Source organism: Orcinus orca, chromosome 9 (assembly GCF_937001465.1).
Source record: "Orcinus orca chromosome 9, mOrcOrc1.1, whole genome shotgun sequence".
In the NCBI taxonomy this organism is placed as follows: domain Eukaryota; kingdom Metazoa; phylum Chordata; class Mammalia; order Artiodactyla; family Delphinidae; genus Orcinus; species Orcinus orca.
Genome location: NC_064567.1, coordinates 17,798,947 through 17,826,890, shown reverse-complemented (window position 1 = coordinate 17,826,890; position 27,944 = coordinate 17,798,947). Strand labels below are relative to the sequence as shown.

At 38.5% G+C, this 27,944-nt stretch overlaps 1 protein-coding gene across 1 annotated transcript in view; it reads left to right on the top strand.

The window, feature by feature from the left end:
* Positions 1–27,944, top strand: part of AGBL3 (AGBL carboxypeptidase 3) — a 96,634-nt gene that overhangs the window by 8,755 nt on the left and 59,935 nt on the right.

The window sequence follows — 27,944 nt, the reverse complement described above, 5'->3', positions numbered from 1 at the left end:
GTCTCCATGTGTTCATTCTTCTCCCATTTTTCTTTCTGTGGTTGATTTCTAGTATCATACCATTGTGGTCAGAAAAGATACTTGAGATAATTTCTATCCTCTTAAATTTGTTGAGACTTGTTTTGTAACCTAATATGTGGTCTATCCTAGAGAATGTTCCATGTGCACTTGAAAAGAATGCGTATTAAGGGGCGGGGGGCTTGACGTAGTGTCCTGTAGGTATCAAGTCCAGCTGGTTGTGTCATTTGGGATCTCCGTTGCCTTACTGATTTTCTGCCTGGAAGATCTGTTCATTGATATCAGTGGGGTGTTAAAGTTTCCTACTATTATTGTATTCCTGTCAAATCTCTCTCTTTATGTCTGTTAGTATTTGTTTTATATATTTAGGTGTTCCTATATTGGGGGCATATATGTAAATGAGTATAATATCCTCTTCTTGTATTGCTCCCTTTATCATTATATACTGTCCTTCTTTGTCTTTCTTTATGGCCTTTGTTTAAAGTCTATTTTGTCTGATATGAGTACTGCTATTCCTACTTTCTTATTGTTTCCATTTGCACGAAATATCCTTTTCCATCATCTCACTTTCAATCTGTGTGTGTCTTTTGCCCTAAAGTGAGTCTCCTGTAGGCAGCATACTGTTGGTGTTTGTTTTTTAATCCAGTCTGTCACTCTTTCTTTTGATTTGAGTATTTAGTCCATTGACATTTAAAGTAATTATTGATAGGTATGTACTTATTGCCATCTTATTTATTTTTCTTCTATTTTATTTTATTATTTAGTTATTTATTTTAAAATCTTTACTGGAGTATAACTGCTTTACAATGGTGTGTTAGTTTCTGCTTTATAACAAAGTGAATCAGCTATACATATACATATATCCCCATATCTCCTCCCTCTTGTGTCTCCCTCCCACCCTCCCTATCCCACCCCACTAGGTGGTCACAAAGCACGAGGCTGATCTCCCTGTGCTATGCAGCTGCTTCCCACTAGCTATCTGTTTTACATTTGGTAGTGTATATATGTCCATGCCACTCTCTCACTTCATCCCAGCTTACCCTTCCCACTCCCCATGTCCTCAAGCCCATTCTCTACTGTCTGCGTCTTTATTCCTGTCCTGCACCTAGGTTCTTCAGAACCCTTTTTTTTTTTAGATTCCATATATATGTGTTAGCATACAGTATTTGTTTTCCTCTTTCAGACTTACTTCACTCTGTATGACAGATTCTAGGTCCATCCACCTCACTGCAAATAACTCAATTTTGTTTCTTTTTATGGCTGAGTAATATTCCATTGTATATATGTGCCACATCTTCTTTATCCATTCATCTGTCGATGGAGACTTAGGTAGCTTCCATGTCCTGGCTGTTGTAAATAGAGCTGCGCTTAATTTCCATTTTAAACCTTGTTTTCTAGTTGTTTTTGTAGTTCTTTCTTGTTCATTTCTTCTTTTTGTTTTCCCTTTTGTGGTTTAATGGTTTTCTTTCGTATTATGCTTGAGTTCCTTTCTTTTTGGTTTCTGTGAATCTATTGTATCTTTTTGATGTGTGGTTACCCTGGTTTTCAAGTATGTTAACCCATAACTATATCTACTTGCTTTAAACTGATAGTCATACAAGTTTAAACACATTCTAAAAGATATTCATTTTTATACTCCCCTCCCCTACATTTTGTGATTTTGATGTCCTATTTTACATCCTCATGCATATCCTTTTACCATTAATAGTAGATATAATCACTTTTACAATTTTTTTGGATTTTTAAAAATTTATGTACTGATTTATTAAAGTGATCTTCAATCCTTTTATATATTTGCCTTTCCTATAGATACTTGCTTCTTTTCTATTTAGAGAAGACCTTTCAATATTTCTTATAGGTTAGGTTTAATATTGCTGTATTCTTTCAGTTTTTGCTTGTCTGAGAAATTCTTTATCTCTCCTCCTATTCTAAATGATAATCTTGCTGGGTAGAGTATCCCAGGTTGCAGGGTTTTCCCTTTCAGGACTTTGAATATATCATGCCACTCCCTTCTGATCTGCACAGTTTCTGCAGAGAAATCAGCTGATAGCCTTATGGGAGTTCCCTTGTAACTGACTCTGTTTTTCTCTTCCAGCCTTTAGAATCATCTCTTTAACTTTTGCCATTTTAATGCTAATAATGTCTTGGTGTGGGTCTGTTTGTGTTCATCTTGTTTGGGACCCTCTGTGCTTCCTGTACCTGGATATCGGTTTCCTTCTTTAGATTTTAGGAAGTGTTCAGCCGTAGTTTCTTCAAGTACATTTTCAATCCCCTTTTCTCTCTCTTCTCCTTCTGGAACCCCTATTATGCATAGGTTTGCGCTCTTTATATTATCCTGTAAACCTCATGTGTTGCTTTCGTTTTGTTGTCTTTCTGTCTGCTATTCTGATTGGGTGATTTCCATTATTCTATCTTGCAGATCACTTATTTATTCTTCTGCAGCACTTAGTCTGCTATTCATTGCTTCTAGATTGGTTTTTTACTTGGCAATTGAATTAGCTAATTTTGACTGTTTCATTTATATCTAGTTCCTTGTTACAGTGATCTGCATTTCTACTGATAATCTTTCTTAATTCCTTTAGCATTTTTATTACTTCCTTTTTGAAGTTGGGGCTTAGAGGACCAGTGAGGTCTGTTTCATTAGTTGTTCTTTCAGGGGAGTTCTCTTGTTTTTTTAATTGGGAGTAGTAGTAGTTCCTCTGCTTTTTCATTTTACTTAACTTTCTCTGTCTCTATGAATTTAGGAGAAACAGTTATCTACTGTGGTCCTAAGGGGTGTTTTTATGTGGGAGCACCCCTGGGTAGACTGTGTGAGTTCAATATTTTTGGTGCGAGGGCTGGTTTTGGTATGGATACCAGCCACATCTTTCTTGAGAGTTTGCTGGCCATTATCCCCTTGATAAGGGGTGTGATTTGTTTTGTAGTGTCTAGAGTCTGTGCTTGATGTGAGGTGGGGTTTCCTCTTTCTCGGTGGTTGTCATTGCCTCGTTGGGTTCTGGGTCTGCTCCCAGGTTTTGGAGTAGAAGTCCTGAGGGTTGGGTTCAGTAAGGTTCCATTGCCCTTGAGTGCGTGCCCTTCCCCAAAGGAGATGATTGCTGAAGCAAGTGAGGCTCTTGTGGTCACAGCAAACCTGTGCACTGCCTGTGTAGGTCTCTGCGCTTCCTCTCAGATGCAGCCCAAGGTCGTATCCCTTTCTCCATTGTGTTTGTCCCAGGTCTAGTACAAGGCTGTGGTGTGGAGTAGGCTGAGGCTGAGGATGTGGGCATTGTGGCTGCAGAAATTGAGGTGGCTGTGCTGCTGCCTGGGGTCTGGGCTGCCTCTGTGGCACACTTCTCCCTGGACCTGTCTGCCACATATCTGGTGCTGAGCTGCAGCGTGGAGTGGGCGGAGCCAGTGTGCTCTCACTGGGGAACAGATTGCTTCACACTCCTCACCAGGACCTGTCTGCCCAAGATTCAGCACGTAGCTGCTGCATATTGTGGCACTGCCTTGTGTGTGTGCTGACAGTGGTCACCACAGCTATGCCTGGATCACACCGCATGCACCCTGGTCTGATCCTGTGCAGTTAGACCAAATCTTTGCCCTGATCTCGCACCAGGCTGTGGTGTGGTTTGAGCAGAGACAGGGCGTTCACCCCTTCCAATTGGGAAGTGCAGGAAGTCAGCAGCTGCCGGTGCAAGGCTCTCTCCACCTTGATTATTAGCAAGCCAGCTCACGTGCACTCCTCACAAGTAGTCTAGGCTTCTCCAGCTCTTCTCTCTGTCTCAGTGGATTTCCCAGCAGGCAAGAGGGCTTGTCTCCTTTGTGCAGGACCCCAAGACATGGATGCCCAGATTGTGAGTCTGTTCCCTCCCCAGGGTAAGGGTCTGCCCATATGGACCTTCTCTTCCTTATAGATCCCTTTCAGAGGCACAGGTCCTGACCTGATGCCTTTTTTCCTGTCCTACCCAGTTACATGGAGATCTTCCTTGCAGCTTTAGTTGTATAGGACATCTTCTGCCAGTTTCCAGGTAGTTTTCTCTGAGAATTGTGCCACATGTAGATTTTTTTTTTAAATGTATTTGTTGAGGAAGGTGAACTCCACGTCCTCCTACTCTGTCTTCTTTTTTTTTTTTTTTTAAAGAAGATGTTGGGGGTAGGAGTTTATTTATTTATTAATTTTTGCTGTGTTGTGTCTTCGTTTCTGTGCGAGGGCTTTCTCTAGTTGTGGCAAGCGGGGGCCACTCTTCATTGCGGTGCACGGGCCTCTCACTATGGTGGCCTCTCTTGTTGCGGAGTACAGGCTCCAGATGCGCAGGCTCAGTAGTTGTGGCGCACGGGCCTAGTTGCTCCGCGCCATGTGGGATCCTCCTAGACCAGGGCTCGAACCCGTGTCCCCTGCATTAGCAGGTAGATTCTCAACCACTGCGCCACCAGGGAAGCCCTACTCTGTCTTCGTGATCCTCCCATGAAGTTCAAACTTTTAAGGTTTGTTTAAGGTTTGATTTTTAATTAAACTAAATGAAAGTGGTCATTGTAAAGGACTTCACTTAACAAAAGAATTTACCTTGACATTTCTTTAAATAATTAGCTCTTTAAATGCATTTACAGTATGATTCAAATTTTTATGGACACAATGTTTTGGAAGTACATCTTTATTTAAATGAAGTATGCCTGTGTGAAGAGTTTCCTTAATAAAGTCATTCATTTGCAAATGTATATGGCCATTTTGATGTATACTTGATTTTTTAAATTTTATACATTTAGAGTGCTTTCAGATACACATGAAAATATTTCTTCTAAATATTCACATATCTATCTGAAGATATTCTGAAATTGAAGATGAGGTTTTTATCCTTTTTTTTGATAATTTTCACCGCCATCCTATAACAAATCTTCCTTTTTGAGAAAACAATTATTCTCAGTTTGGTATGTATCCTTCTAGACCTTTTTCTTTGCATTTATACACATACCTATACCCATATTCATAGAAAGTTTATAGTACTATTTTGCAGACTTCTTCACCCACTTTTTTGTCTTTAAAATTTTGCCTGTCTGTTGGAAGAAAGAAGGTACCTCACTATTTTAAGTAACATTTCCTTGATTGCTACAGAAATTGAGAATTATTTCATATGCTTGACTATTTATATTCCACCTTGTTATGAATTGCCCATTCATAGTAATCCTTTGTTAACTTTGTTTTTGTTGCTTCTGTTGTTTAGAATTATTTTGATGTTAAGTTTATCATTCATTTGTGGCTTTTTATTTTTATATCTATTTAAGCTACAAAGACCTTCCCTACACCGAGGTCATGAATATAATCATCTAAATTTCCTTTAAGTACTTTTATCTACTTGTTTGAATTTTGGTATTTAATTTCTCTATGATTTACAAATAGTAAGAGGTATGGATCTAATTTTATTTTCCAACTCATAAATAGCTACCTTGCCTTTTTTTTTTTTTTTTTGCGGTACGCGCGCCTCTCACTGTTGTGGCCTCTCCCGTTGCAGAGCACAGGCTCCGGACGCGCAGGCTCAGCGGTCACGGCTCACGGGCCCAAGCCACTCCGCAGCATGTGCGATCTTCCCGGACCGGGTCACGAACCCGTGTCCCCTGCATCGGCAGGCGGACTCTCAACCACTGCACCACCAGGGAAGCCCTAGCTTTTATATTTTGAAAGGTTTTGTTATAAACGTTTCTCAAAGTCCTTTCCCTATGTTCTAGAACAATTTGAATAATACTGCAATTAACTGTTCTTTTAAGTTTGATAGAATTTCCTTAAAGCTATCTGGACATAATTGTTGTTGTTGTTTTAGAGTTACAAAGAATATTTTTATTATACAACTTATGTTTCTTCTTTGTTAGTTTAGGTTTTCTATCTATTCTAGGGACAGTTTTGGTTATTTGTATATTCCTAGAAAAATAATGCTTTTCATGGAGTGTTTTTAATTTATTTACATAGTTTTAGGCAAAGAATTCTTTTATAATTGTTATAATTTCCTTTGAACCTGAGATTTTTTCTCTGTTCTCATATTTTATGTTAAGTATTTGTGCATTCTTATTTTCTTCTCCCTGATTATATTAGTGGGATTTATCTTGTTTTGTCAAAGAGTCAATGTTTGAATACATTTATTCTGTTGTGCTGTTTTCTAATTCATTAATTTATGATTATTATAATTATCTCAGAATTATTGATAATATAGTAATAAATTATGTTGATGTATCTAATTGTGGCATACCGTTAAGGGAAGTTTTAACTCCTAGTCTTTAACTTAAAAGGTTAATGCTATTTAGCTTCTTAATGAATTTATAGTACTGGTGCGGATCATTTTTCTGAGTATTTTAGTGGTACTAGTTCAAAGAAGATAGGTATAAAACTATAATTTGACCCACAAATTTTCTGAACATTGTCTGTAGTACAGACCTGGTCGTGTTGATATGAGAGTTATTTGATTTAGGCATCCTGGGATTGCATCTGTCTTTAGGCCTAGTGAAGGCATGGCTCATGAGTATAAAAATCTTCTGAGGAGATTAGTATTTGGATTGTTATTTCTATGGGTAATACTACTTGGTTATTTACTTCTAATAGTCATAATTCTCCTGTCTTTAGGTCTGATGTTGGGATTATGTAGGAGTCAAAGTTTAAATCCTCATAGTCTGTATATTCTTAGATTCAGTATCACTGATGTGCTATAGTTCTTACGGTAAGGGAAGGATTATTAATTTCATCTATCATGTAAAGAATTCTTAATGATGGCAGGGCAGTTAGAATTAGGATAATGGCTGGTAAGTTTGTCGGGATAGTTTCTACTTATCGTGCTTCTGTTGTACTTGTATGTGTTAGTTTAGTTGTTAATATTAGTGAAATAATATAGAGGACCAAGGAGCTGATTAAAAACACAATTATCAATGTGTGATCATGAAAATGTAGTAATTCTTCTATAATGGGTGATGTTGCATCTTGAAAACCTAATTGTAGAGGATATGCCATGGAGATATATAGGACTTTCACCTATAATTTAACTCTGATAAAGTTATGGAAAATTTTACTAATATTTCATTTATTGAGAAAAACATAATGATTATGATGTTGGCTTGAAACCAGTAGAAGAGGATTTGATTCCTTCCTTTCTTAGCTATTTTGAGTTAACATAAGTGGGCTCTTCGAATGTGTGATATGGTAGACATCCGTTTAGTCATTCTAGTTAGCTCTACTGTTAAGACTTCTCATTTTGATGCAAATGCCTCTCAAATTATGAAAATTATTAATATTACTGCTGTTAGTGAAATGAATGAGCTTATTGATGAGATAGTGTTTCATGTTGTGTATGCATCTAGGTATATCATTGTGGTATTCCAGATAGACCTAGGAAATGTTGTGGGAAGAAGGTTATATTTACACCTACAACAAATATAGTTACGAAGTGAATTTTTGCTCATGTTGAGTTGAGTGTATAGCCTAAGAATAGTGGGAATCAATGTACAAAGCCTCCCATAATAGCGAATACAGCTCCTATTGATAATACTTAGTGGAAGTGTGCAACCATGTAATCTGTATCATGAAGGACAATGTCTAGTGATGAGTCAGCTAGGACAATTCCTGTTAGTCCACCTACTGTAAAAAGGAAGATGAAGCCTAGGGCTCATATTATGGCTGGAGATCATTTGATATTACCTCCATGAAGCGTTGCTAGTCAACTAAATACTTTTACTCCTGTTGGAATAGCAATAATTATAGTGGCTGATATAAAATATGCTCATGTTTCAACATCTGTATTTACTGTAAACATGTGGTGAGCTCATACGATGAATCCTAAAAGTCCAATTGATATTATAGCTCATAGTATACCTATGTACCCAGAAAGCTCTTTTTTCCTGAGCAATAAGTTACAATATGTGAGATTATTCCAAATCCAAGTAAAATTAGAATATAGACCTCAGGATGTCTGAAGAATCAAAATAGGTGCTGATATAAGGTTTGATCTCCCCCTCCTGCAGGGTCAAAAATGGTTGTGTTTAGGTTTCGTTTCTGTTAATAGCAAAGTAATTCCAGCTACTAGTACAGGTGATGATAGTAGCAGTAGCACAGCTGTAATTAAAACTGATCATACAAATAATGGTGTTTGATATTGGGGTATAGCATATGGTTTTATGTTAATAATTGTAATAAAATTAATAGCATCTAAAATTGAGGCAACAGCTGCTAAATGCAGGGAAAAGATAGTAAGGTCTACTGAAGCTCCAGCATGGGCTAAGTTTCTGGCTAAAGCCTGTACCAGCACTGGCTTCAACAATAGATGATGAAAGAAGTGGTAGGAAAGAGGGTGGAGGTAATCAGAAGCTTATATGATTTATATGGGGAAAGGCTATATCGGGTGCCCCGATCATTAGTGGAACTAGTCAGTTCCTGAAGCCTCCAATTATAATGGGCATAACTATAAAGAAAATTATTACAAATGTGTGGGCTGTTACAACTACGTTGTAAATCTGATAGTCTTCAAGCAGTGTTCCACGTTGACCTAGTTCAGCATGAATAGGTAGGCTTAAGGTAGTGCCCACTATCCCAGCCCAAGCACCAAGTAGTAGATATAAAGTACCAATGTCTTTATGGTTAGTTGAGAATAGTCTGTGGTTTATGAACATATGGTAAATGGCTGAGTAAGTATTAGACTGTAAATGTAAAGACGGGGGTTGAGTCCTCTTTTTGCCAAGTCCTGTGGTGAATTTTACATATTGAATTGCAAATTCAAAGAAGCAGCTTCAATTCTGCCAGGGCTTCTCCCACCTTTTTTTTTCCTGGTGGTAGGAGAAGTAGATTGAAGCAAGTTGACCAGGGTATTTAGCTGTTAACTAAAAGTTTCTTGGGAAGTGTAATCCCACCAATCTAGTGAGGATTTAGCTTAAAGTGTTCAATTTGCATTCAGTTGATGTAAGATATAGTCTTGCAGTCCTTATTAAGCAGGAATTAAGTAAACTTGCTTAGGGCTTTGAAGGCTCTTGGTCTGTGTAACCTAAATTCCTAATCCATTACTCAGAGTATTGGTGTAAGGGGTAGGAGTATTATGGATATTACAATTATTGTTGGTAGGAAAATTGTTTTGCAAAATCAAATTGTCATTTTATTTTTATATTATTTATGGAGGGAAATATAGTTAGTGCTGTAGAGTATGTGAGTCATATGTAGAAGTATAGGTTGAGTAGTGCTGTAATAGCTATTAGTTTAGGTAAAATAATGTTGTTGTTTTTTGTTTTTTTTTTGTTTTTTTTTTTCTCCCTCCCTCCCACCCTCCCTATCCCACCCCTCCAGGCGGTCACAAAGCACCGAGCTGATCTCCCTGTGCTATGCGGCTACTTCCCACTAGCTATCTACCTTACGTTTGGTAGTGTATATATGTCCATGCCTCTTTATCGCTTTGTCACCGTTTACCCTTCCCCCTCCCCATAGCCTCAAGTCCATTCTCTAGTAAGTCTGTGTCTTTATTCCTGTTTCACCCCTAGGTTTCTCATGTCATTTTTTTTTTTTTAAATTCCATATATATGTGTTAGCATACGGTATTTGTCTCTCTCTTTCTGACTTACTTCACTCTGTATGACAGACTCTAGGTCTATCCACCTCATTACAAATAGCTCAATTTCGTCTCTTTTTATGGCTGAGTAATATTCCATTGTATATATGTGCCACATCTTCTTTATCCATTCATCCGATGATGGACACTTAGGTTGTTTCCATCTCTGGGCTATTGTAAATAGAGCTGCAGTGAACATTTTGGTACATGACTCTTTTTGAATTATGGTTTCCTCAGGGTATATGCCCAGTAGTGGGATTGCTGGGTCATATGGTGGTACTATTTGTAGCTTTTTAAGGAACCTCCATACTGTTCTTCACAGTGGCTGTATCAATTTACATTCCCACCAACAGTGTAAGAGGGTTCCCTTTTCTCCACACCCTCTCCAGCATTTATGGTTTCTAGATTTTTTGATGATGGCCATTCTGACTGGTGTGAGATGATATCTCATTGTAGTTTTGATTTGCATTTCTCTAATGATTAGTGATGTTGAGCATTCTTTCGTGTGTTTGTTGGCACTCTGTATATCTTCTTTGGAGAAATGTCTGTTTAGGTCTTCTGCCCATTTTTGGATTGGGTTGTTTGTTTTTTTGTTATTAAGCTGCATGAGCTGCTTATAAATTTTGGAGATTAATCCTTTGTCAGTTGCTTCATTTGCAAATATTTTCTCCCATTCTGAGGGTTGTCTTTTGGTCTTCTTTATGGTTTCCTTTGCAGCGCAAAAGCTTTTAAGTTTCATTAGGTCCCATTTGTTTACTTTTGTTTTTATTTCCATTTCTCTAGGAGGTGGGTCAAAAAGGACCTTGCTGTGATTTATGTCATAGAGTGTTCTGCCTATGTTTTCCTCTAAGAGTTTGATAGTTTCTGGCCTTACATTTAGGTCTTTAATCCATTTTGAGCTTATTTTTGTGTATGGTGTTAGGGAGTGATCTAATCTCATACTTTTACATGTACCTGTCCAGTTTTCCCAGCACCACTTATTGAAGAGGCTGTCCTTTCTCCACTGTACATTCCTGCCACCTTTATCAAAGATAAGGTGACCATATGTGCATGGGTTTATCTCTGGGCTTTCTATCCTGTTCCATTGATCTATCTTTCTGTTTTTGTGCCAGTACCATACCGTCTTGATAACTGTAGCTTTGTAGTATAGTCTGAAGTCAGGGAGCCTGATTCCTCCAGTTCCTTCTTTCGTTCTCAAGATTGCTTTGGCTATTCGGGGTCTTTTGTGTTTCCATACAAATTGCAAAATTTTTTGTTCTAGTTCTGTGAAAAATGCCAGTGGTAGTTTCATAGGGATTGCATTGAATCTATAGATTGCTTTGGGTAGTAGAGTCATTTTCACAATGTTGATTCTTCCAATCCAAGAACATGGTATATCTCTCCATCTATTTGTATCATCTTTAATTTCTTTCATCAGTGTCTTATAATTTTCTGCATACAGATCTTTTGTCTCCTTAGGTAGGTTTATTCCTAGATATTTTATTCTTTTTGTTGCAATGGTAAATGGGAGTGTTTTCTTGATTTCACTTTCAGATTTTTCATCATTAGTATATAGGAATGCCAGAGATCTCTGTGCATTAATTTTGTATCCTGCCACTTTACCAAATTCATTGATTAGCTCTAGTAGTTTTCTGGTAGCATCTTTAGGGTTCTCTATGTATAGGATCATGTCATCTGCAAACAGTGACAGCTTTACTTCTTCTTTTCCGATTTGGATTCCTTTTATTTCCTTTTCTTCTCTGATTGCTGTGGCTAAAACTTCCAAAACTATGCTGAATAAGAGTGGTGAGAGTGGGCAACCTTGTCTTGTTCCTGATCTTAGTGGAAATGCTTTCAGTTTTTCACCATTAAGGATGATGTTTGCTGTGGGCTTATCATATATGGCCTTTATTATGTTGAGGAAAGTTACCTCTATGCCTACTTTCTGCAGGGTTTTTATCATAAATGGGTGTTGAATTTTGTCGAAAGCTTTCTCTGCATCTATTGAGATGATCATATGGTTTTTCTCCTTCAGTTTGTTAGTATGGTTTATCACATTGATAGATTTGCGTATATTGAAGAATCCTTGCATTCCTGGAATAAACCCCACTTGATCATGGTGTATGATCCTTTTAATGTGCTGTTGGATTCTGTTTGCTAGTATTTTGTGGAGGATTTTTGCATCTATGTTCATCAGTGATATTGGCCTGTAGTTTTCTTTCTTTGTGACATCCTTGTCTGGTTTTGGTATCAAGGTGATGGTGGCCTCGTAGAAGGAGTTTGGGAGTGTTCCTCCCTCTGCTATATTTTGGAAGAGTTTGAGAAGGATAGGTGTTAGCTCTTCTCTAAATGTTTGATAGAATTCGCCTGTGAAGCCATCTGGTTCTGGGCTTTTCTTTGTTGGAAGATTTTTAATCACAGTTTCAATTTCAGTGCTTGTGATTGGTCTGTTCATATTGTCTATTTCTTCCTGATTCAGTCTTGGCAGGTTGTGCATTTCTAAGAATTTGTCCATTTCTTCCAGATTGTCCATTTTATTGGCATAGAGTTGCTTGTAGTAATCTCTCATGATCTCTTTTATTTCTGCAGTGTCAGTTGTTACTTCTCCTTTTTCATTTCTAATTCTATTGATTTGAGTCTTCTCCCTTTTTTTCTTGATGAGTCTGGCTAGTGGTTTATCTATTTTGTTTATCTTCTCAAAGAACCAGCTTTTAGTTTTATTGATCTTTGCTATTGTTTCCTTCATTTCTTTTTCATTTATTTCTGATCTGATTTTTATGATTTCTTTCCTTCTGCTAGCTTTGGGGTTTTTTTGTTCTTCTTTCTCTAATTGCTTGAGGTGCAAGGTTAGGTTGTTTATTTGAGATGTTTCCTGCTTCTTAAGGTGGGCTTGTATTGCTATAAACTTCCCCCTTAGAACTGCTTTTGCTGCATCCCACAGGTTTTGGGTCGTTGTGTCTCCATTGTCATTTGTTTCTAGGTATTTTTTGATTTCCTCTTTGATTTCTTCAGTGATCACTTCATTATTAAGTAGTGTATTGTTTAGCCTCCATGTGTTTGTATTTTTTACAGATCTTTTCCTGTAATTGATATCTAGTCTCATGGCGTTGTGGTCAGAAAAGATACTTGATACAATTTCAATTTTCTTAAATTTACCAAGGCTTGATTTGTGACCCAAGGTATGATCTATCCTGGAGAATGTTCCATGAGCACTTGAGAAAAATGTGTATTCTGTTGTTTTTGGATGGAATGTCCTATAAATATCAATTAACTCCATCTCGTTTAATGTATCATTTAAAGCTTGTGTTTCCTTATTTATTTTCATTTTGGATGATCTGTCCATTGGTGAAAGTGGGGTGTTAAAGTCCCCTACTATGAATGTGTTACTGTCGATTTCCCCTTTTATGGTTGTCAGTATTTGCCTTATGTATTGAGGTGCACCTATGTTGGGTGCATAAATATTTACAATTGTTATATCTTCGTCTTGGATGGATCCCTTGGTCATTATGTAGTGTCCTTCTTTGTCTCTTCTAATAGTCTTTGTTTTAAAGTCTATTTTGTCTGATATGAGAATTGCTACTCCAGCTTTCTTTTGGTTTCCATTTGCATGAAATACCTTTTTCCATCCCCTTACTTTCAGTCTGTATGTGTCTCTAGGTCTGAAGTGGGTCTCTTGTAGACAGCAAATATATGGGTCTTGTTTTTGTATCCATTCAGCCAATCTGTGTCTTTTGGTGGGAGCATTTAGTCCATTTACATTTAAGGTAATTATCGATATGTGTGTTCCTATTCCCATTTTCTTAATTGTTTTGGGTTCGTTATTGTAGGTCCTTTCCTTCTTTTATGTTTCTTGCCTAGAGAAGTTCCTTTAGCAGTTGTTGTAGAGCTGGTTTGGTGGTGCTGAACTCTCTCAGCTTTTGCTTGTCTGTAAAGGTTTTAATTTCTCCATCAAATCTGAATGACATCCTTGCTGGGTAGAGTAATCTTGGTTGCAGGTTTTTCTCCTTCAACACTTTCAATATGTCCTGCCACTCCCTTCTGGCTTGCAGAGTTTCTGCTGAAAGATTAGCTGTTAACCTTATGGGGATTCCCTTGTGTGTTATTTGTTGTTTTTCCCTTGCTGCTTTTAATATGTTTTGTTTGTATTTAATTTTTGACAGTTTGATTAATATGTGTCTTGGCGTATTTCTCCTTGGATTTATCCTGTATGGGACTCTCTGTGCTTCCTGGACTTGATTAACTATTTCCTTTCCCATATTAGGGAAGTTTTCAACTATAATCTCTTCAAATATTTTCTCAGTCCCTTTCTTTTTCTCTTCTTCTTCTGGAACCCCTATAATTCGAATGTTGGTGCGTTTAATGTTGTCCCAGAGGTCTCTGAGACTGTCCTCAGTTCTTTTCATTCTTTTTTCTTTATTCTGCTCTGCAGTAGTTATTTCCACTATTTTATCTTCCAGGTCACTTATCTGTTCTTCTGCCTCAGTTATTCTGCTATTGATCCCTTCTAGAGTATTTTTCATTTCATTTATTGTGTTGTTCATCGTTGCCTGTTTCATCTTTAGTTCTTCTAGGTCCTTGTTAACTGATTCTTGCATTTTGTCCATTCTATTGTCCATTCTATCTCCAAGATTTCAGATCAACCTTACTATCATTATTCTGAATTCTCTTTCAGGTAGACTGCCTATTTCCTCTTCATTTGTTAGGTCTGGTGGGTTTTTATCTTGCTCCTTCATCTGCTGTGTGTTTTTCTGTCTTTTCATTTTGCTTATCTTACTGTGTTTGGGGTCTCCTTTTTTTTCAGGCTGAAGGTTCGTAGTTCCTGTTATTTTTTGTGTCTGTCCCCAGTGGCTAAGGTTGGTTCAGTGGGTTGTGTAGGCTTCCTGGTGGAGGGTACTAGTGCCTGTGTTCTGGTGGATGAGGCTGGATCTTGTCTTTCTGGTGGGCAGGTCCACGTCTGGTGGTGTGTTTTGGGGTGTCTGTAGACTTATTATGATTTTGGGCAGCCTCTCTGCTAATGGGTGGGGTTGTGTTCCTGTCTTGCTAGTTGTTTGGCATAGGATGTCCAGCACTGTAGCTTGCTGGTCGTTGAGTGAAGCTGGGTGCTGGCGTTGAGATGGAGATCTCTCGGAGATTTTTGCTGTTTGATATTATGTGCAGCTGGGAGGCCTCTTGTGGACCAGTGTCCTGAAGTTGGCTCTCCCACCTCAGAGGCACAGCACTGACTCCTGGCTGCAGCACCAAGAGCCTTTCATCCACAGGGCTCCTTAATTTGGGATGATTCGTTGTCTATTCAGGTATTCCACAGATGCAGGGTATATCAAGTTGATTGTGGAGCTTTAATCCGCTGCTTCTGAGGCTGCTGGGAGAGATTTCCCTTTCTCTTCTTTGTTCTCACAGTTCCCAGGGGCTCAGCTTTGGATTTGGCCCCGCCTGTGCATGTAGGTCGCTGGAGGCCGTCTGTTCTTTGCTCAGACAGGACGGGGTTAAAGGAGCCGCTGATTCGGAGGCTCTGGCTCTGTTATTTCTTAAATGATTATTCACTTTGGCATAAATCCTGTTAGTGGTGGAAGGCCTCCCACTGAGAATAGGGTGATGGGGATGAGGGTTGTAATAATGGATATTTTGTTTCATGTGTGTGATAGCGATAGTATAGCCGTAGCTGAGCTGTAATATGTTATTGTAATATAAATTAGAAGGTTTAGGGTTGTTATAGTTGGGTTTTACAGTATAATGGCTGATAGTCATCCTATGTGAGCAACTGATGAGTAAGCTATAATTTTTTATAGTTGGGTTTGGTTTAATCCACCTCACCCCCAATTATGATGGATAGTATGGTTATAGATAATACTTGGTTTAGGCTGATGGATGGTGAGATTTGGTATAATACTGACAGGGGTGCAAGTTTTTGTCATGTTAGCAAGATGAAGCCTGCTATTAACGAGATGCCTTGTGTAACTTCAGGTACTCAGAAGTGGAATGGAGATAGTCCTAGTTTTATGGTTAGGGCTATGGTTATTACTGTCGATGCTGTTGGATTACAGATTTTTGTAATGGTTCATTGGCCAGAATATAACAGGTTAATAGTAACGGCTATTATAAGTAATATTGATGTGGTAACTTGTGTTAGGAAATATTTAGTGGATGCTTCTAGAGCTCGTGAGTTAAATTTTTTTATTAAAATGGGAATAATGGCTAGTATATTTATTTCAAAATCGATTCAGATTAATAGTCAGTGGGAGCTGGTTATTACAATTATGGTTCCTGAGATAATGGTTGTTAGGATGATGATAAAGATGATGGGATTTATTAGTACAGGAAGGGTATAAACCAACATTTTTTGGGTAAGCGTCCAATAGCTTATTTAGCTGATCTTACTATAGAATATGGTGTAATGTGGTAGCACGAATTTTGAATTCTTAATCAATTCCTATGATTCTAGAAATAAGATGATTTAAACCTCTATTATTTACTCTGTCAAAGTAACTCTTTTATCAGACATATTTCTTGATGGATGCTTGATACTGTAATAGGTAATGAGGCGTGTCATATGCATAGGGCTGGCATTAGTGCTAGGAAGTTTTTTCAAAGTAAATATATTAATTCATCGTATCAAAATCAAGGACAGGATGCTCAAATTCATAGGAAAGAGATTGTTAGTAATAGTGTTTCGATGATAAAGTTGGTTGTGTATAACTCTGACATATAGGGGTTATAGAATGCTCCTAGAAATAGTATTGTTGGGAAAATGTTTATTATGATAATGTTGGCGTATTCTGCTAAGAAGTGGAGGATGTAGCTGGTCGTAGTGATTCTTTACTGAGTAACTTGACTGCATCAGCAATGGGTTGTATTAGACCACGTGGTCCTATGATATTTGGCCCTTTTCGAAGTTGCATATAACCTAAAATTTTTTGTTCAATTAATGTTAGGAATGCTACAGCTAAAAGAATGGGGATAATAAGTGTTAAGATATTAATTATAAACATTTTGTTGGGGAGAGGATTTGAACCTTTGGCTGTAAAGGTTTAAGTTTTACGCAATTTCCGGGCTCTGCCACCTTAACAAACCCTAGTCTTGGGTAGATGTTTTGTATCTGTTAATTAAGTTGAGATTATATCATTATTTAGTTTTAAGGCACTTTTTAAAGTGGGCCTTATTTCTCTTGTCCTTTCGTACTGGGAGAAATGTATAATAGATAGAAACCGACCTGGATTACTCTGGTCTGAACTCAGATCGCATAGGACTTTAATCGTTGAACAAATGAACCTTTAATGGCAGTTACATCATTGGGGTGTCCTGATCCAACATCGAGGTCGTAAAGCCTATTGTCGGTTTGAACTCTAGAATAGGATTGTGCTGTTATCCCTAGGGTAACTTGTTCCATTGATCAGCTTTTTAGATCAATAAGTGATAATATGTTTTGACTGGTAAGTCTAGACTTTAATTACCCGGAGGTTTTTTGTTCTCCGAGGTCACCCCAACCAAGTTGTCAACCAATATAAATTTTTGTTATCACTTGATGGTTTAGTTATTTGTGGGGGGGGTTGATAAATTAAAGCTCCATTGGGTCTTATTTTGTTATTCCCGCCTCTTCATGGGAAGGTCAGGTTCACTGATTGAAACTAAGAGACAGTAAAACCCTTGTGTGGCCATTCATACAAGTCCTTATTTAGAGAACAAAGGTTTGTGCTACCTTTGGTCAGGATACTGTGGCTATTTAACAGTTGTCACTGGGCAGGCAGTGCCTCTAATACTTGTTATGCTAGAGGTGATGTTTTTGGTAAATAGGTGGGGTTTATGTTTGCTGAGTCCCTTTTACTTTTTTTAATCTTTCTTTGGGTGCATGGCTGTTGGATTAATAGTGTGTTTGATAAATAGTTTAACGTTGAGTTGTATTTATTTACTGTTAATTATTCATATATTATTAGTTACTGATGTAACCTTATGCAAGGAGAAATACTTCTTGTTACTCATATTAACATTATCACCTCTATTGGTTAATAGATTAGTCCAGTATAAACCTATGAGTTGATTTGCTTGTTATTGGTATTAAGGTAAAATTATTGTTGAGCTTGAATGCTTTCTTAATTGGTGGCTGCTTTAAGCCAGCTATGGTGTTGCTTATTTTTACTCTCTACGTAAGGTTGTACCCATTTCTAAAAGGCTGTACCTTTTTAGACTAACGTTTAAAAATACATTAAAATTTATAAAAGGTTTCTGGTGATTTTTAAAGTTGAACTGAAATTCTTTTCCTGGACAACCAGCTATCACTAGGCTCGTTAGGCTTCTCACCTCTACTTATGAATCTCCTCACTATTTTGCTACACAGATGAGTTTGTTCTAATAAACTGTTCATAAGTAGTTCGTCTGGTTTGGGGATATTTAACTTAAGTTCTCTTTGTTGAATATTAGTTAAATCATTATGTGAAAGGTACAGAGAGTAAACTTAGCTTTTTGTTACCTTTAATGCTTCTTTCATCATTCCCTTACGGTACTTTCTCTGTAGCGCCAGGGATATTTTAAATTTCTATCTCCTATAATTTGAATGTTGAGTGAATGTTTTATTTAGTTTGCTTGTACTAGTAGAATGGAAAGGGGTGTTGGCCTAGATTTATTTCAAAGTATTCATAAATTATGAAATCTACTAGGTGAAAACTAGGTTTTTGTTTTTTTTTTTTACATCTTTATTGGAGTATAATTGCTTTACAATGGGGTGTTAGTTTCTGCTTTATAACAAAGTGAATCAGTTATACATATCCATATGTTCCCATATCTCTTCCCTCTTGCGTCTCCCTCCCTCCCATCCTCCCTATCCCACCCCTCTAGGTGGTCACAAAACACCGAGCTGATCTCCCTGTGCTATGCGGCTGCTTCCCCCTAGCTATTTTATGTTTGGTAGTGTATATATGTCCATGCCACTCTCTTACTTTGTCACAGCTTACCCTTCCCCCCTCCATATCCTCAAGTCCATTCTCTAGTAGGTCTGTGTCTTTATTCCTGTCTTACCCCTAGGTTCTTCATGACATTTTTTTTTCTTAGATTCCATTTATAGGTGTTAGCATACGGTATTTGTCTCTCTCTTTCTGACTTACTTCACTCTGTATGACAGACTCTAGGTCCATCTACCTCATTACAAATAACTCAATTTCGTTTCTTTTTATGGCTTAGTAATATTCCATTGTATATATTTGCCACATCTTCTTTATCCATTCATCCGATGATGGACACTTAGATTCTTTCCATCTCCTGGCTATTGTAAATAGAGCTGCAATGAACATTTTGGTACATGACTCTTTTTGACTTACGGTTTTCTCAGGGTATATGCCCAGTAGTGGGATTGCTGGGTCATATGGTAGTTCTATTTGTAGTTTTTTAAGGAACCTCCATACTGTTCTCCATAGTGGCTGTACCAATTCACTTCCCACCAGCAGTGCAAGAGTGTTCCCTTTCCTCCACACCCTCTCCAGCATTTATTGTTTCTAGATTTTTTGATGATAGCCATTCTGACCGGTGTGAGATGATATCACATTATAGTTTTGATTTGCATTTCTCTAATGATTAATGATGTTGAGCATTCTTTCATGTGTTTGTTGGCAATCTGTATATCTTCTTTGGAGAAATGTCTGTTTAGGTCTTCTGCCCATTTTTGGATTGGGTTGTTTGTTTTTTTGTTATTGAGCTGCATGAGCTGCTTGTACATTTTGGTGATTAATCCTTTGTCAGTTGCTTCATTTGCAAATATTTTCTCCCATTCTGAGGGTTGTCTTTTGGTCTTGTTTATGGTTTCCTTTGCTGTGCAAAAAGCTTTGAAGTTTCATTAGGTCCCATTTGTTGATTTTTGTTTTTATTTCCATTTCTCTAGGAGGTGGGTCAAAAAGGATCTTGCTGTGATTTATGTCATAGAGTGTCCTGCCTATGTTTTCCTCTAAGAGTTTGATAGTTTCAGGCCTTACATTTAGCTCTTTAATCCATTTTGAGCTTATTTTTGTGTATGGTGTTAGGGAGTGTTCTAATCTCATCTTTACATGTACCTGTCCAGTTTTCCCAGCACCACTTATTGAAGAGGCTGTCCTTTCTCCACTGTACATTCCTGCCTCCTTTATCAAAGATAAGGTGACCATATGTGCATGGGTTTATCTCTGGGCTTTCTATCCTGTTCCATTGATCTATCTTTCTGTTTTTGTGCCAGTACCATACTGTCTTGATCACTGTAGCTTTGTAGTATAGCCTGAAGTCAAGGAGCCTGATTCCTCCAGCTCTGTTTTTCGTTCTCAAGATTGCTTTGGCTTTGGGGTCTTTTGTGTTTCCATACAAATTGTGAAATTTTTTGTTCTAGTTCTGTGAAAAATGCCAGTGGTAGTTTGATAGGGATTGCATTGAATCTGTAGATTGCTTTGGGTAGTAGAGTCATTTTCACAATGTTGATTCTTCCAATCCAAGAACATGGTATATCTCTCCATCTATTTGTATCATCTTTAATTTCTTTCATCAGTGTCTTATAATTTTTGCATACAGGTCTTTTGTCTCCTTAGGTAGGTTTATTCCTAGATATTTTATTCTTTTTGTTGCAGTGGTAAATGGGAGTGTTTTCTTGATTTGACTTTCAGATTTTTCATCATTAGTGTATAGGAATGCAAGAGATTTCTGTGCATTAATTTTGTACCCTGCTACTTTACCAAATTCATTGATAGCTCTAGTAGTTTTCTGGAGGCATCTTTAGGATTCTCTATGTATAGTATCATGTCATCTGCAAACAGTGACAGCTTTACTTCTTCTTTTCCGATTTGGATTCCTTTTATTTCCTTTTCTTCTCTGATTGCTGTGGCTAAAACTTCCAAAACTATGTTGAGTAAGAGTGGTGAGAGTGGGCAACCTTGTCTTGTTCCTGATCTTAGTGGAAATGGTTTCAGTGTTTCACCATTGAGAATGATGTTGGCTGTGGGTTTGTCATATATGGCCTTTATTACGTTGAGGAAAGTTCCCTCTATGCCTACTTTCTCCAGGGTTTTTATCATAAATGGGTGTTGAATTTTGTTGAAAGCTTTCTCTACATCTATTGAGATGATCATATGGTTTTTCTCTTTCAACTTGTTAATATGGTGTATCACGTTGATTGATTTGCGTATATTGAAGAATCCTTGCATTCCTGGAATAAACCCCACTTGATCATGGTGTATGATCCTTTTTTTTTTTTTTTTTTTTTTTTTGCAGTACGCGGGCCTCTCACTGCTGTGGCCTCTCCCGTTGCGGAGCACAGGCTCTGGACGCGCAGGCCCAGCAGCCGTGGCTCACGGGCCCAGCCGCTCCGCAGCATGTGGGATCTTCCCAGACCAGGGCACGAACCTGTGTCCCCTGCATTGGCAGGCGGACTCGCAACCACTGCGCCACCAGGGAAGCCCGGTGTATGATCCTTTTAATGTGCTGTTGGATTCTGTTTGCTAGTATTTTGTTGAGGATTTTTGCATCTATGTTCATCAGTGATATTGGCCTGTAGTTTTCTTTCTTTGTGACATCCTTGTCTGGTTTTGGTATCAAGGTGATGGTGACCTCGTAGAATGAGTTTGGGAGTATTCCTCCTTCTGCTATATTTTGGAAGAGTTTGAGAAGGATAGGTGTTAGCTCTTCTCTAAAAGTTTGATAGAATTCACCTGTGAAGCCATCTGGTCCTGGGCTTTTGTTTGTTGGAAGATTTTTAATCACAGTTTCAATTTCAGTGCTTCTGATTGGTCTGTTCATATTTTCTATTTCTTCCTGATTCTGTCTTGGCAGGGTATGCATTTCTAAGAATTTGTCCATTTCTTCCAGGTTGTCCATTTTATTGGCATATAGTTGCTTGTAGTAATCTCTCATGATCTTTTGCATTTCTGCAGTGTTAGTTGTTACTTCTTTTTCATTTCTAATTCTATTGATTTGAGTCTTCTCCCTTTTTTTCTTGATGAGTCTGGCTAATGGTTTATCAATTTTGTTTATCTTCTCAAAGAACCAGCTTTTAGTTTTATTGATCTTTGCTATTGTTTCCTTCATTTCTTTTTCATTTATTTCTCATCTGATCTTTATGATTTCTTTCCTTCTGCTATCTTCGGGGGTTTTTTGTTCTTCTTTCTCTAATTGCTTTAGTCTCAAGTTTAGGTTGTTTATTCGAGATGTTTCATGTTTCTTAAGGTAGGATTGTATTGCTATAAACTTCCCTCTTAGAACTGCTTTTGCTGCATCCCGTAGGTTTTGGGTCGTCGTGTCTCCATTGTCGTTTGTTTCTAGGTATTTTTTTATTTCCTCTTTGATTTCTTCAGTGATCACTTTGTTATTAAGTAGTGTATTGTTTAACCTCCGTATGTTTGTATTTTTTACAGATCTTTTCCTGTAATTGATATCTAGTCCTATAGTGTTGTGGTCGGAAAAGATACTTGATAGAATTTCATTTTTTTAAAATTTACCAAGGCTTGATTTGTGACCCAAGGTATGATCTATCCTGGAGAGTGTTCCATGAGCACTTGAGAAAAATGTGTATTCTGTTGTTTTTGGATGGAATGTCCTATAAATATCAATTAAGTCCATCTTGTTTAAGGTATCATTTAAAGCTTGTGTTTCCTTATTTATTTTCATTTTGGATGATCTGTCCATTGGTGAAAGTGGGGTGTTAAAGTCCCCTACTATGAATGTGTTACTGTTGATTTCCCCTTTTATGGCTGGTAGTATTTGCTTTATGTTTTGAGGTGCTCCTATGTTGGGTGCATAAATATTTACAATTGTTTTATCTTCTTCTTGGATGGATCCCTTGATCATTATGTAGTGTCCTTCTTTGTCTCTTCTAATAGTCTTTATTTTAAAGTCTATTTTGTCTGATATGAGAATTGCTACTCCAGCTTTCTTTTGGTTTCCATTTGCATGGAATATCTTTTTCCATCCCCTCACTTTCAGTCTGTATGTGTCTCTAGGTCTGAAGTGGGTCTCTTGTAGAGAGCATTATATGGGTCTTGTTTTTGTATCCATTCAGCCAGTTTGTGTCTTTTGGTGGGAGCATTTAATCCATTTACATTTAAGGTAATTATCGATATGTATGTTCCTATTCCCATTTTCTTAATTGTTTGGGGTTTGTTATTTTAGGTCTTTTCCTTCTCTTGTGTTTCTTGCCTAGAGAAGATCCTTTAGCATTTGTTGTAAAGCTGGTTTGGTGGTGCTGAACTCTCTCAGCTTTTGCTTGTCTGTAAAGGTTTTAATTTCTCCATCAAATCTGAATGAGATCCTTGCTGGGTAGAGTAATCTTGGTTGTAGTTTTTCTCCTTCATCACTTTAAATATGTCCTGCTTGTCTCTTCTGTCTTGCAGAGTTTCTGCTGAAAGATCAGCTGTTAACCTTATGGGGATTCCCTTGTGTGTTATTTGTTGTTTTTCTCTTGCTGCTTTTAATATGTTTTCTTTGTATTTAATTTCTGACAGTTTGGTTAATATGTGTCTTGGCGTGTTTCTCCATGGATTTATCCTGTATGGGACTCTGTGTGCTTCCTGGACTTGATTAACTATTTCCTTTCCCATATTAGGGAAGTTTTCAACTATAATCACTTCAAATATTTTCTCAGTCCCTTTCTTTTTCTCTTCTTGGAACCCCTATAATTCGAATGTTGGTGCGTTTCATGTTGTCCCAGAGGTCTCTGAGACTGTCCTCAGTTCTTTTCATTCTTTTTTCTTTATTCTGCTCTGCAGTAGTTATTTCCACTATTTTATCTTCCAGGTCACTTATCCGTTCTTCTGCCTCAGTTATTCTGCTATTGATCCCTTTTATTTTTAATTTCATTTATTGTGTTGTTCATCATCGCTTGTTTCATCTTAGTTCCTCTGAATCCTTGTTAAATGTTTCTTGCATTTTCTCTATTCTATTTCCAAGATTTTGGATCATCTTTACTATCATTATTCTGAATTCTTTTTCAGGTAGACTGCCTATTTCCTCTTCATTTGTTAGGTCTGGTGGGTTTTTATCTTGCTCCTTCATCTGCTGTGTGTTTTTCTGTCTTCTCATTTTGCTTAACTTACTGTGTTTGGGGTTGTCTTTTTGCAGGCTGCAGGTTCGTAGTTCCCGTTGTGTTTGGTGTCTGTCCCCAGTGGCTAAAGTTGGTTCAGTGGGTTGTGTAGGCTTCCTGGTGGAGGGGACTAGTGCCTGTGTTCTGGTGGATGAGGCTGGATCTTGTCTTTCTGGTTGGCAGGTCCACGTCTGGTGGTGTGTTTTGGGGTGTCTGTGGACTTATTATGATTTTAGGCTGCCTCTCTGCTAATGGGTGGGGTTGTGTTCCTGTCTTGCTAGTTGTTTGGCATAGGGTGTCCAGCACTGTAGCTTGCTGGTCGTTGAGTGAAGCTGGGTGTTGGTGTTGAGACGGAGATCTCTGGGAGTTTTTCGCCATTTTATATTACGTGGAGCTGGGAGGTCTCTTGTGGACCAGTGTCCTGAAGTTGGCTCTCCCACGTCAGAGGCACAGTACTGACTCCTGGCTGCAGCACCAAGAGCCTTTCATCCACACGGCTCAGAATAAAAGGGAGAAAAAGTAGAAAGGAAGGAAGGAAGGGAGGGAGGAAGGAAGGAAGGAGATAAAAGAAAATAAAGATAAAATAAAATAAAGTTATTAAAATAAAAAGTAATTATTAAGAAAAAAATTTTTTTAAGAAATAAAAAACAACAGACGGATAGAACCCTAGGACAAATGGTGAAAGCAAAGCTATACCGACAAAATCTCACACAGAAGCAAACACACACACACTCACAAAAAGAGGAAAAGGGAAAAAATAATAAATCTTGCTCTCAAAGTCCACCTCCTCTATTTGGGATGACTCATTGTCTATTCAGGTATTCCACAGATGCAGAGTACATCAAGTTGATTGTGGAGATTTAATCCGCTGCTCCTGAGGCTGCTGGGAGAGATTTCCCTTTCTCTTCTTTGTTGCACAGCTCCCGGGGCTCAGCTTTGGATTTGGCCCCGCCTCTGCGTGTAGGTCTCGTGAGGGCATCTGTTCTTTGCTCAGACAGGACGGGGTGAAAGGAGCAGCTGATTCGGGGCCTCTGGCTCACTCAGGCCGGGGGGAGGTAGGGGCACGATGCTGGGTGAGCCTGCGGCGGCAGAGGCCGGTGTGACGTTGCACCAGCCTGAGGCGCGCCGTGCGTTCTCCCGGGGAAGTTGTCCCTGGATCCCGGGACCCTGGCAGTGGCGGGCTGCACAGGCTCCCCGGAAGGGGGGTGTGGATAGTGACCTGTGCTCGCACACAGGCTTCTTGGTGGCGGCAGCAGCAGCCTTAGCGTCCCATGCTCGTCTCTGGGGTCCACGCTGTTAGCCGCGGCTCGCGCCCGTCTCTGGAGCTCCTTTAAGCAGCGCTCTTAATCCCCTCCAGGTACGTGGGGAGTTTCTTGCCTTTTGGGAGGTCTGAGGTCTTCTGCCAGCGTTCAGTAGGTGTTCTGTAGGAATTGTTCTACGTGTAGATGTATTTCTGATGTATCTGTGGGGAGGAAGGTGATCTCCACGTCTTACTCTTCCGCCATCTTCCCCCTCTCCTACTCCCTAGGTGCTTTTTTTAAGCTATGCTTTGATTTATTCAAGCACACTTTCCAGTATGCTTACCTTGTTACGACTTGTCTCCTCTCATATGATTAGTATTTGCTAATAGATTATAGAAAATTATTATAATACTTGAGGAGGGTGACGGGCGGTGTGTGCGTGCTTCATGGTCTTAATCAATTAAGCACTCTATTCTTAATTTACTACTAAATCCTCCTTTGGTTTTTAGTTTTCATAAACTAAAACTAAAATGTGGTGAAAATATATTCTTGAAGTAGAAAATGTAGCCCATTTCTTCCCATCCCATAGGTTACACCTTGACCTAACGTGTTTATGTATAATAATTATGCTTACTTTTACTCCTTTTAAGGGTTTGCTGAAGATGGCGGTATATAGACTCAATTAGCAAGAGTTGGTGAGGTTTATCAGGGTTTATCGATTATAGAACAGGCTCCTCTTAGGGGTGTGAAGGACCTCCAAGTCCTTTGAGTTTTAAGCTGCTGCTAGTAGTACTCTGACGAATAATTTTGTTCTTGTAATTATTTGGGTTTAGGGCTAAGCATAGTGGGGTATCTAATCCCAGTTTGGGTCAGGAAATACTAAAGTCACTTTCATAGTCTACTTTTATTTTAGTTACGGCTTTTTATGACTTAATTAAAACTTTATTTTATGTAACTCTTTAACACGCCTTACACCATATTTTTATTAATTTGGGTTAATCGTATGACTGAGGTGGCTGGCACGAAATTTACCAACCCTTGTTGGTATAACTTAGTCGAACTTTTGTTTATGGCTTACTTTTTATCACTGCTGCTTCCCTTGGGGGTGTGGTTAAGCAAGGCGTTATGAGCTGCTAATGCTAATGTGCTTGATGCCTTCTCCTTTTAATCTTAATGATTTAGAGGGTATTCTCACTGGGGTGTGGATGCTTACATGTGTAAAAGCTAATAGGCTGGGACCAAACCTACGTGTTTGTGGAGTTAGTAAACTCATCTAGGCATTTTCAGTGCCTTGCTTTAAGGTTTTAAGCTACATTAACAAGTTGTTTTCACATATTGAAGTAACATGTATATAGTTGTTTCATGTGATTTATGTTAGATTTAGTGTTAAAATTTTGATTAAAATGGTCGGTAGATCTAGGGAGATGTCTGTCTATATAAATGGTGAATAAGTAGTTTATTGGTATGATTGGGGTTTATTTTCTAGGTCTGTCTAATCTTGGGCGTTAAGTTGTCCATGTTATTGCGTAGATGGCTAAGTTCTACGTACTTACGTGTTTTTGCCTTGTTTTGGGGGCTTGACGGCATTATAGGGATGCAGAGCATGGGATTTAGTGGGGGGTAAAGGGGGTTTGTTAAACAGGTCCTTTACCTGTTCATATGCATATGTGTGTACATGTATGTGTGTCTGCAGTTATCCTTATGTCCTGTAACCACTGACTGAATAACACCTTATGGTCGATGATGTTGGTAAATAATATTCAATTAAAGTCCAGCTGCAATTTATTTGACTGTGTTAAGGCCTCAGATGACCATAGCTGAGTCATAGCATCCCTTAAAAATTAAAAAATACTGAATGCATGAAATCACAGTTATGTGTGAGCATGGGCTGATTAGTCATTAGTCCATCAAGATGTCTTATTTAAGAGGAAAGAGTGAGTGATTTTAGGTGAGATGGTCTTGAAGTAAGAATCAGATGTCTGATAAAGTTCATTAACAGAAACTCCCACAAATTATGGGCCCAGAGCAAGAAGAGGGACACCTCTTTCAATTTATTTCAAAGTAAATTGTAGACATTCTTACATTTCTTCTCTAAAGTTCAGTCTTTGTGATTCTTTTTCTATTTTGAGGTAATTTCTACATTAAATGAAATGCACAAATCTAAGTGTATCAGTCAGTGAATTTTAGCAAACGCATATACATCTGTGTGATCCAAACCCCTACCACAATATACAGCATAATCACTCAGAAAACTTAAATACTTAGGTGTAAATTTCACAAAACATCTACAAGACTTGAATGCTTAAAACTACACAATGCCAATGAAAGGAATCAAAGAAGATCTAAATAAATCAAGAAATATACCGTGTTCATTGATTGGAAAACTCAGTCTAGTAAAGGTGTCAGTTCTTCCCAAATTGATATACGGGTTCCAGGCAATTCCTATCAAGACTTTTTTTTAAGATATAGACACGTTTACCTGAAAAGGTAAAATGACTAGAATAGCTAAAATAATTTTGAAAAGAAGCATAAAGTGGGAGCATTAAGCTTATCTGATTTCAAGAACTTTTATATAGCTACAGTGGTCAAGGCCCTGTGGTATTAGTGGAGGGATATATACATAGATAAGTGGAACAGAATAGAGAGCCCAAAAGCAGAGCTACACAAATATGCCCAAGTAATTTTTGACAAAAGTGCAAAAGCAGTTCAATGGCAGAAAGTGCCAGTCCTCTGACCTCCGAAGTCCGAGCCTCAGCTCCCAGCCCCCGCCCGTCCCAGCCGGGGAGCAGACAAGCCTCTCAGGCTGGTGAGTGCTGGTAGGCACTGATCCTCTGTGCAGAAATCTCTCTGCTTTGCCCTCCGCACCCCTGTTGCTGCGCTGCTCTGTGGCGCTCAAGCTTCCCCCCTCCGCCACCCGCAGTCTCCGCCCGCTAAGGACCTTCCTAGTGTGTGGAAGTCTTTCCTCCTTCACAGCTCCCTCCCACTGGTGCAGGTCCCGTCCCTATTCTTTTGTCTCTATTTTTCCTTTTTTCTTTTACCCTACCCAGGTATGTGGGGAGTTTCTTGCCTTTTGGAAGGTCTGAGGTCTTCTGCCAGCGTTCAGTAGGTGTTCTGTAGGGGTTGTTCCACATGTAGATGTATTTCTGA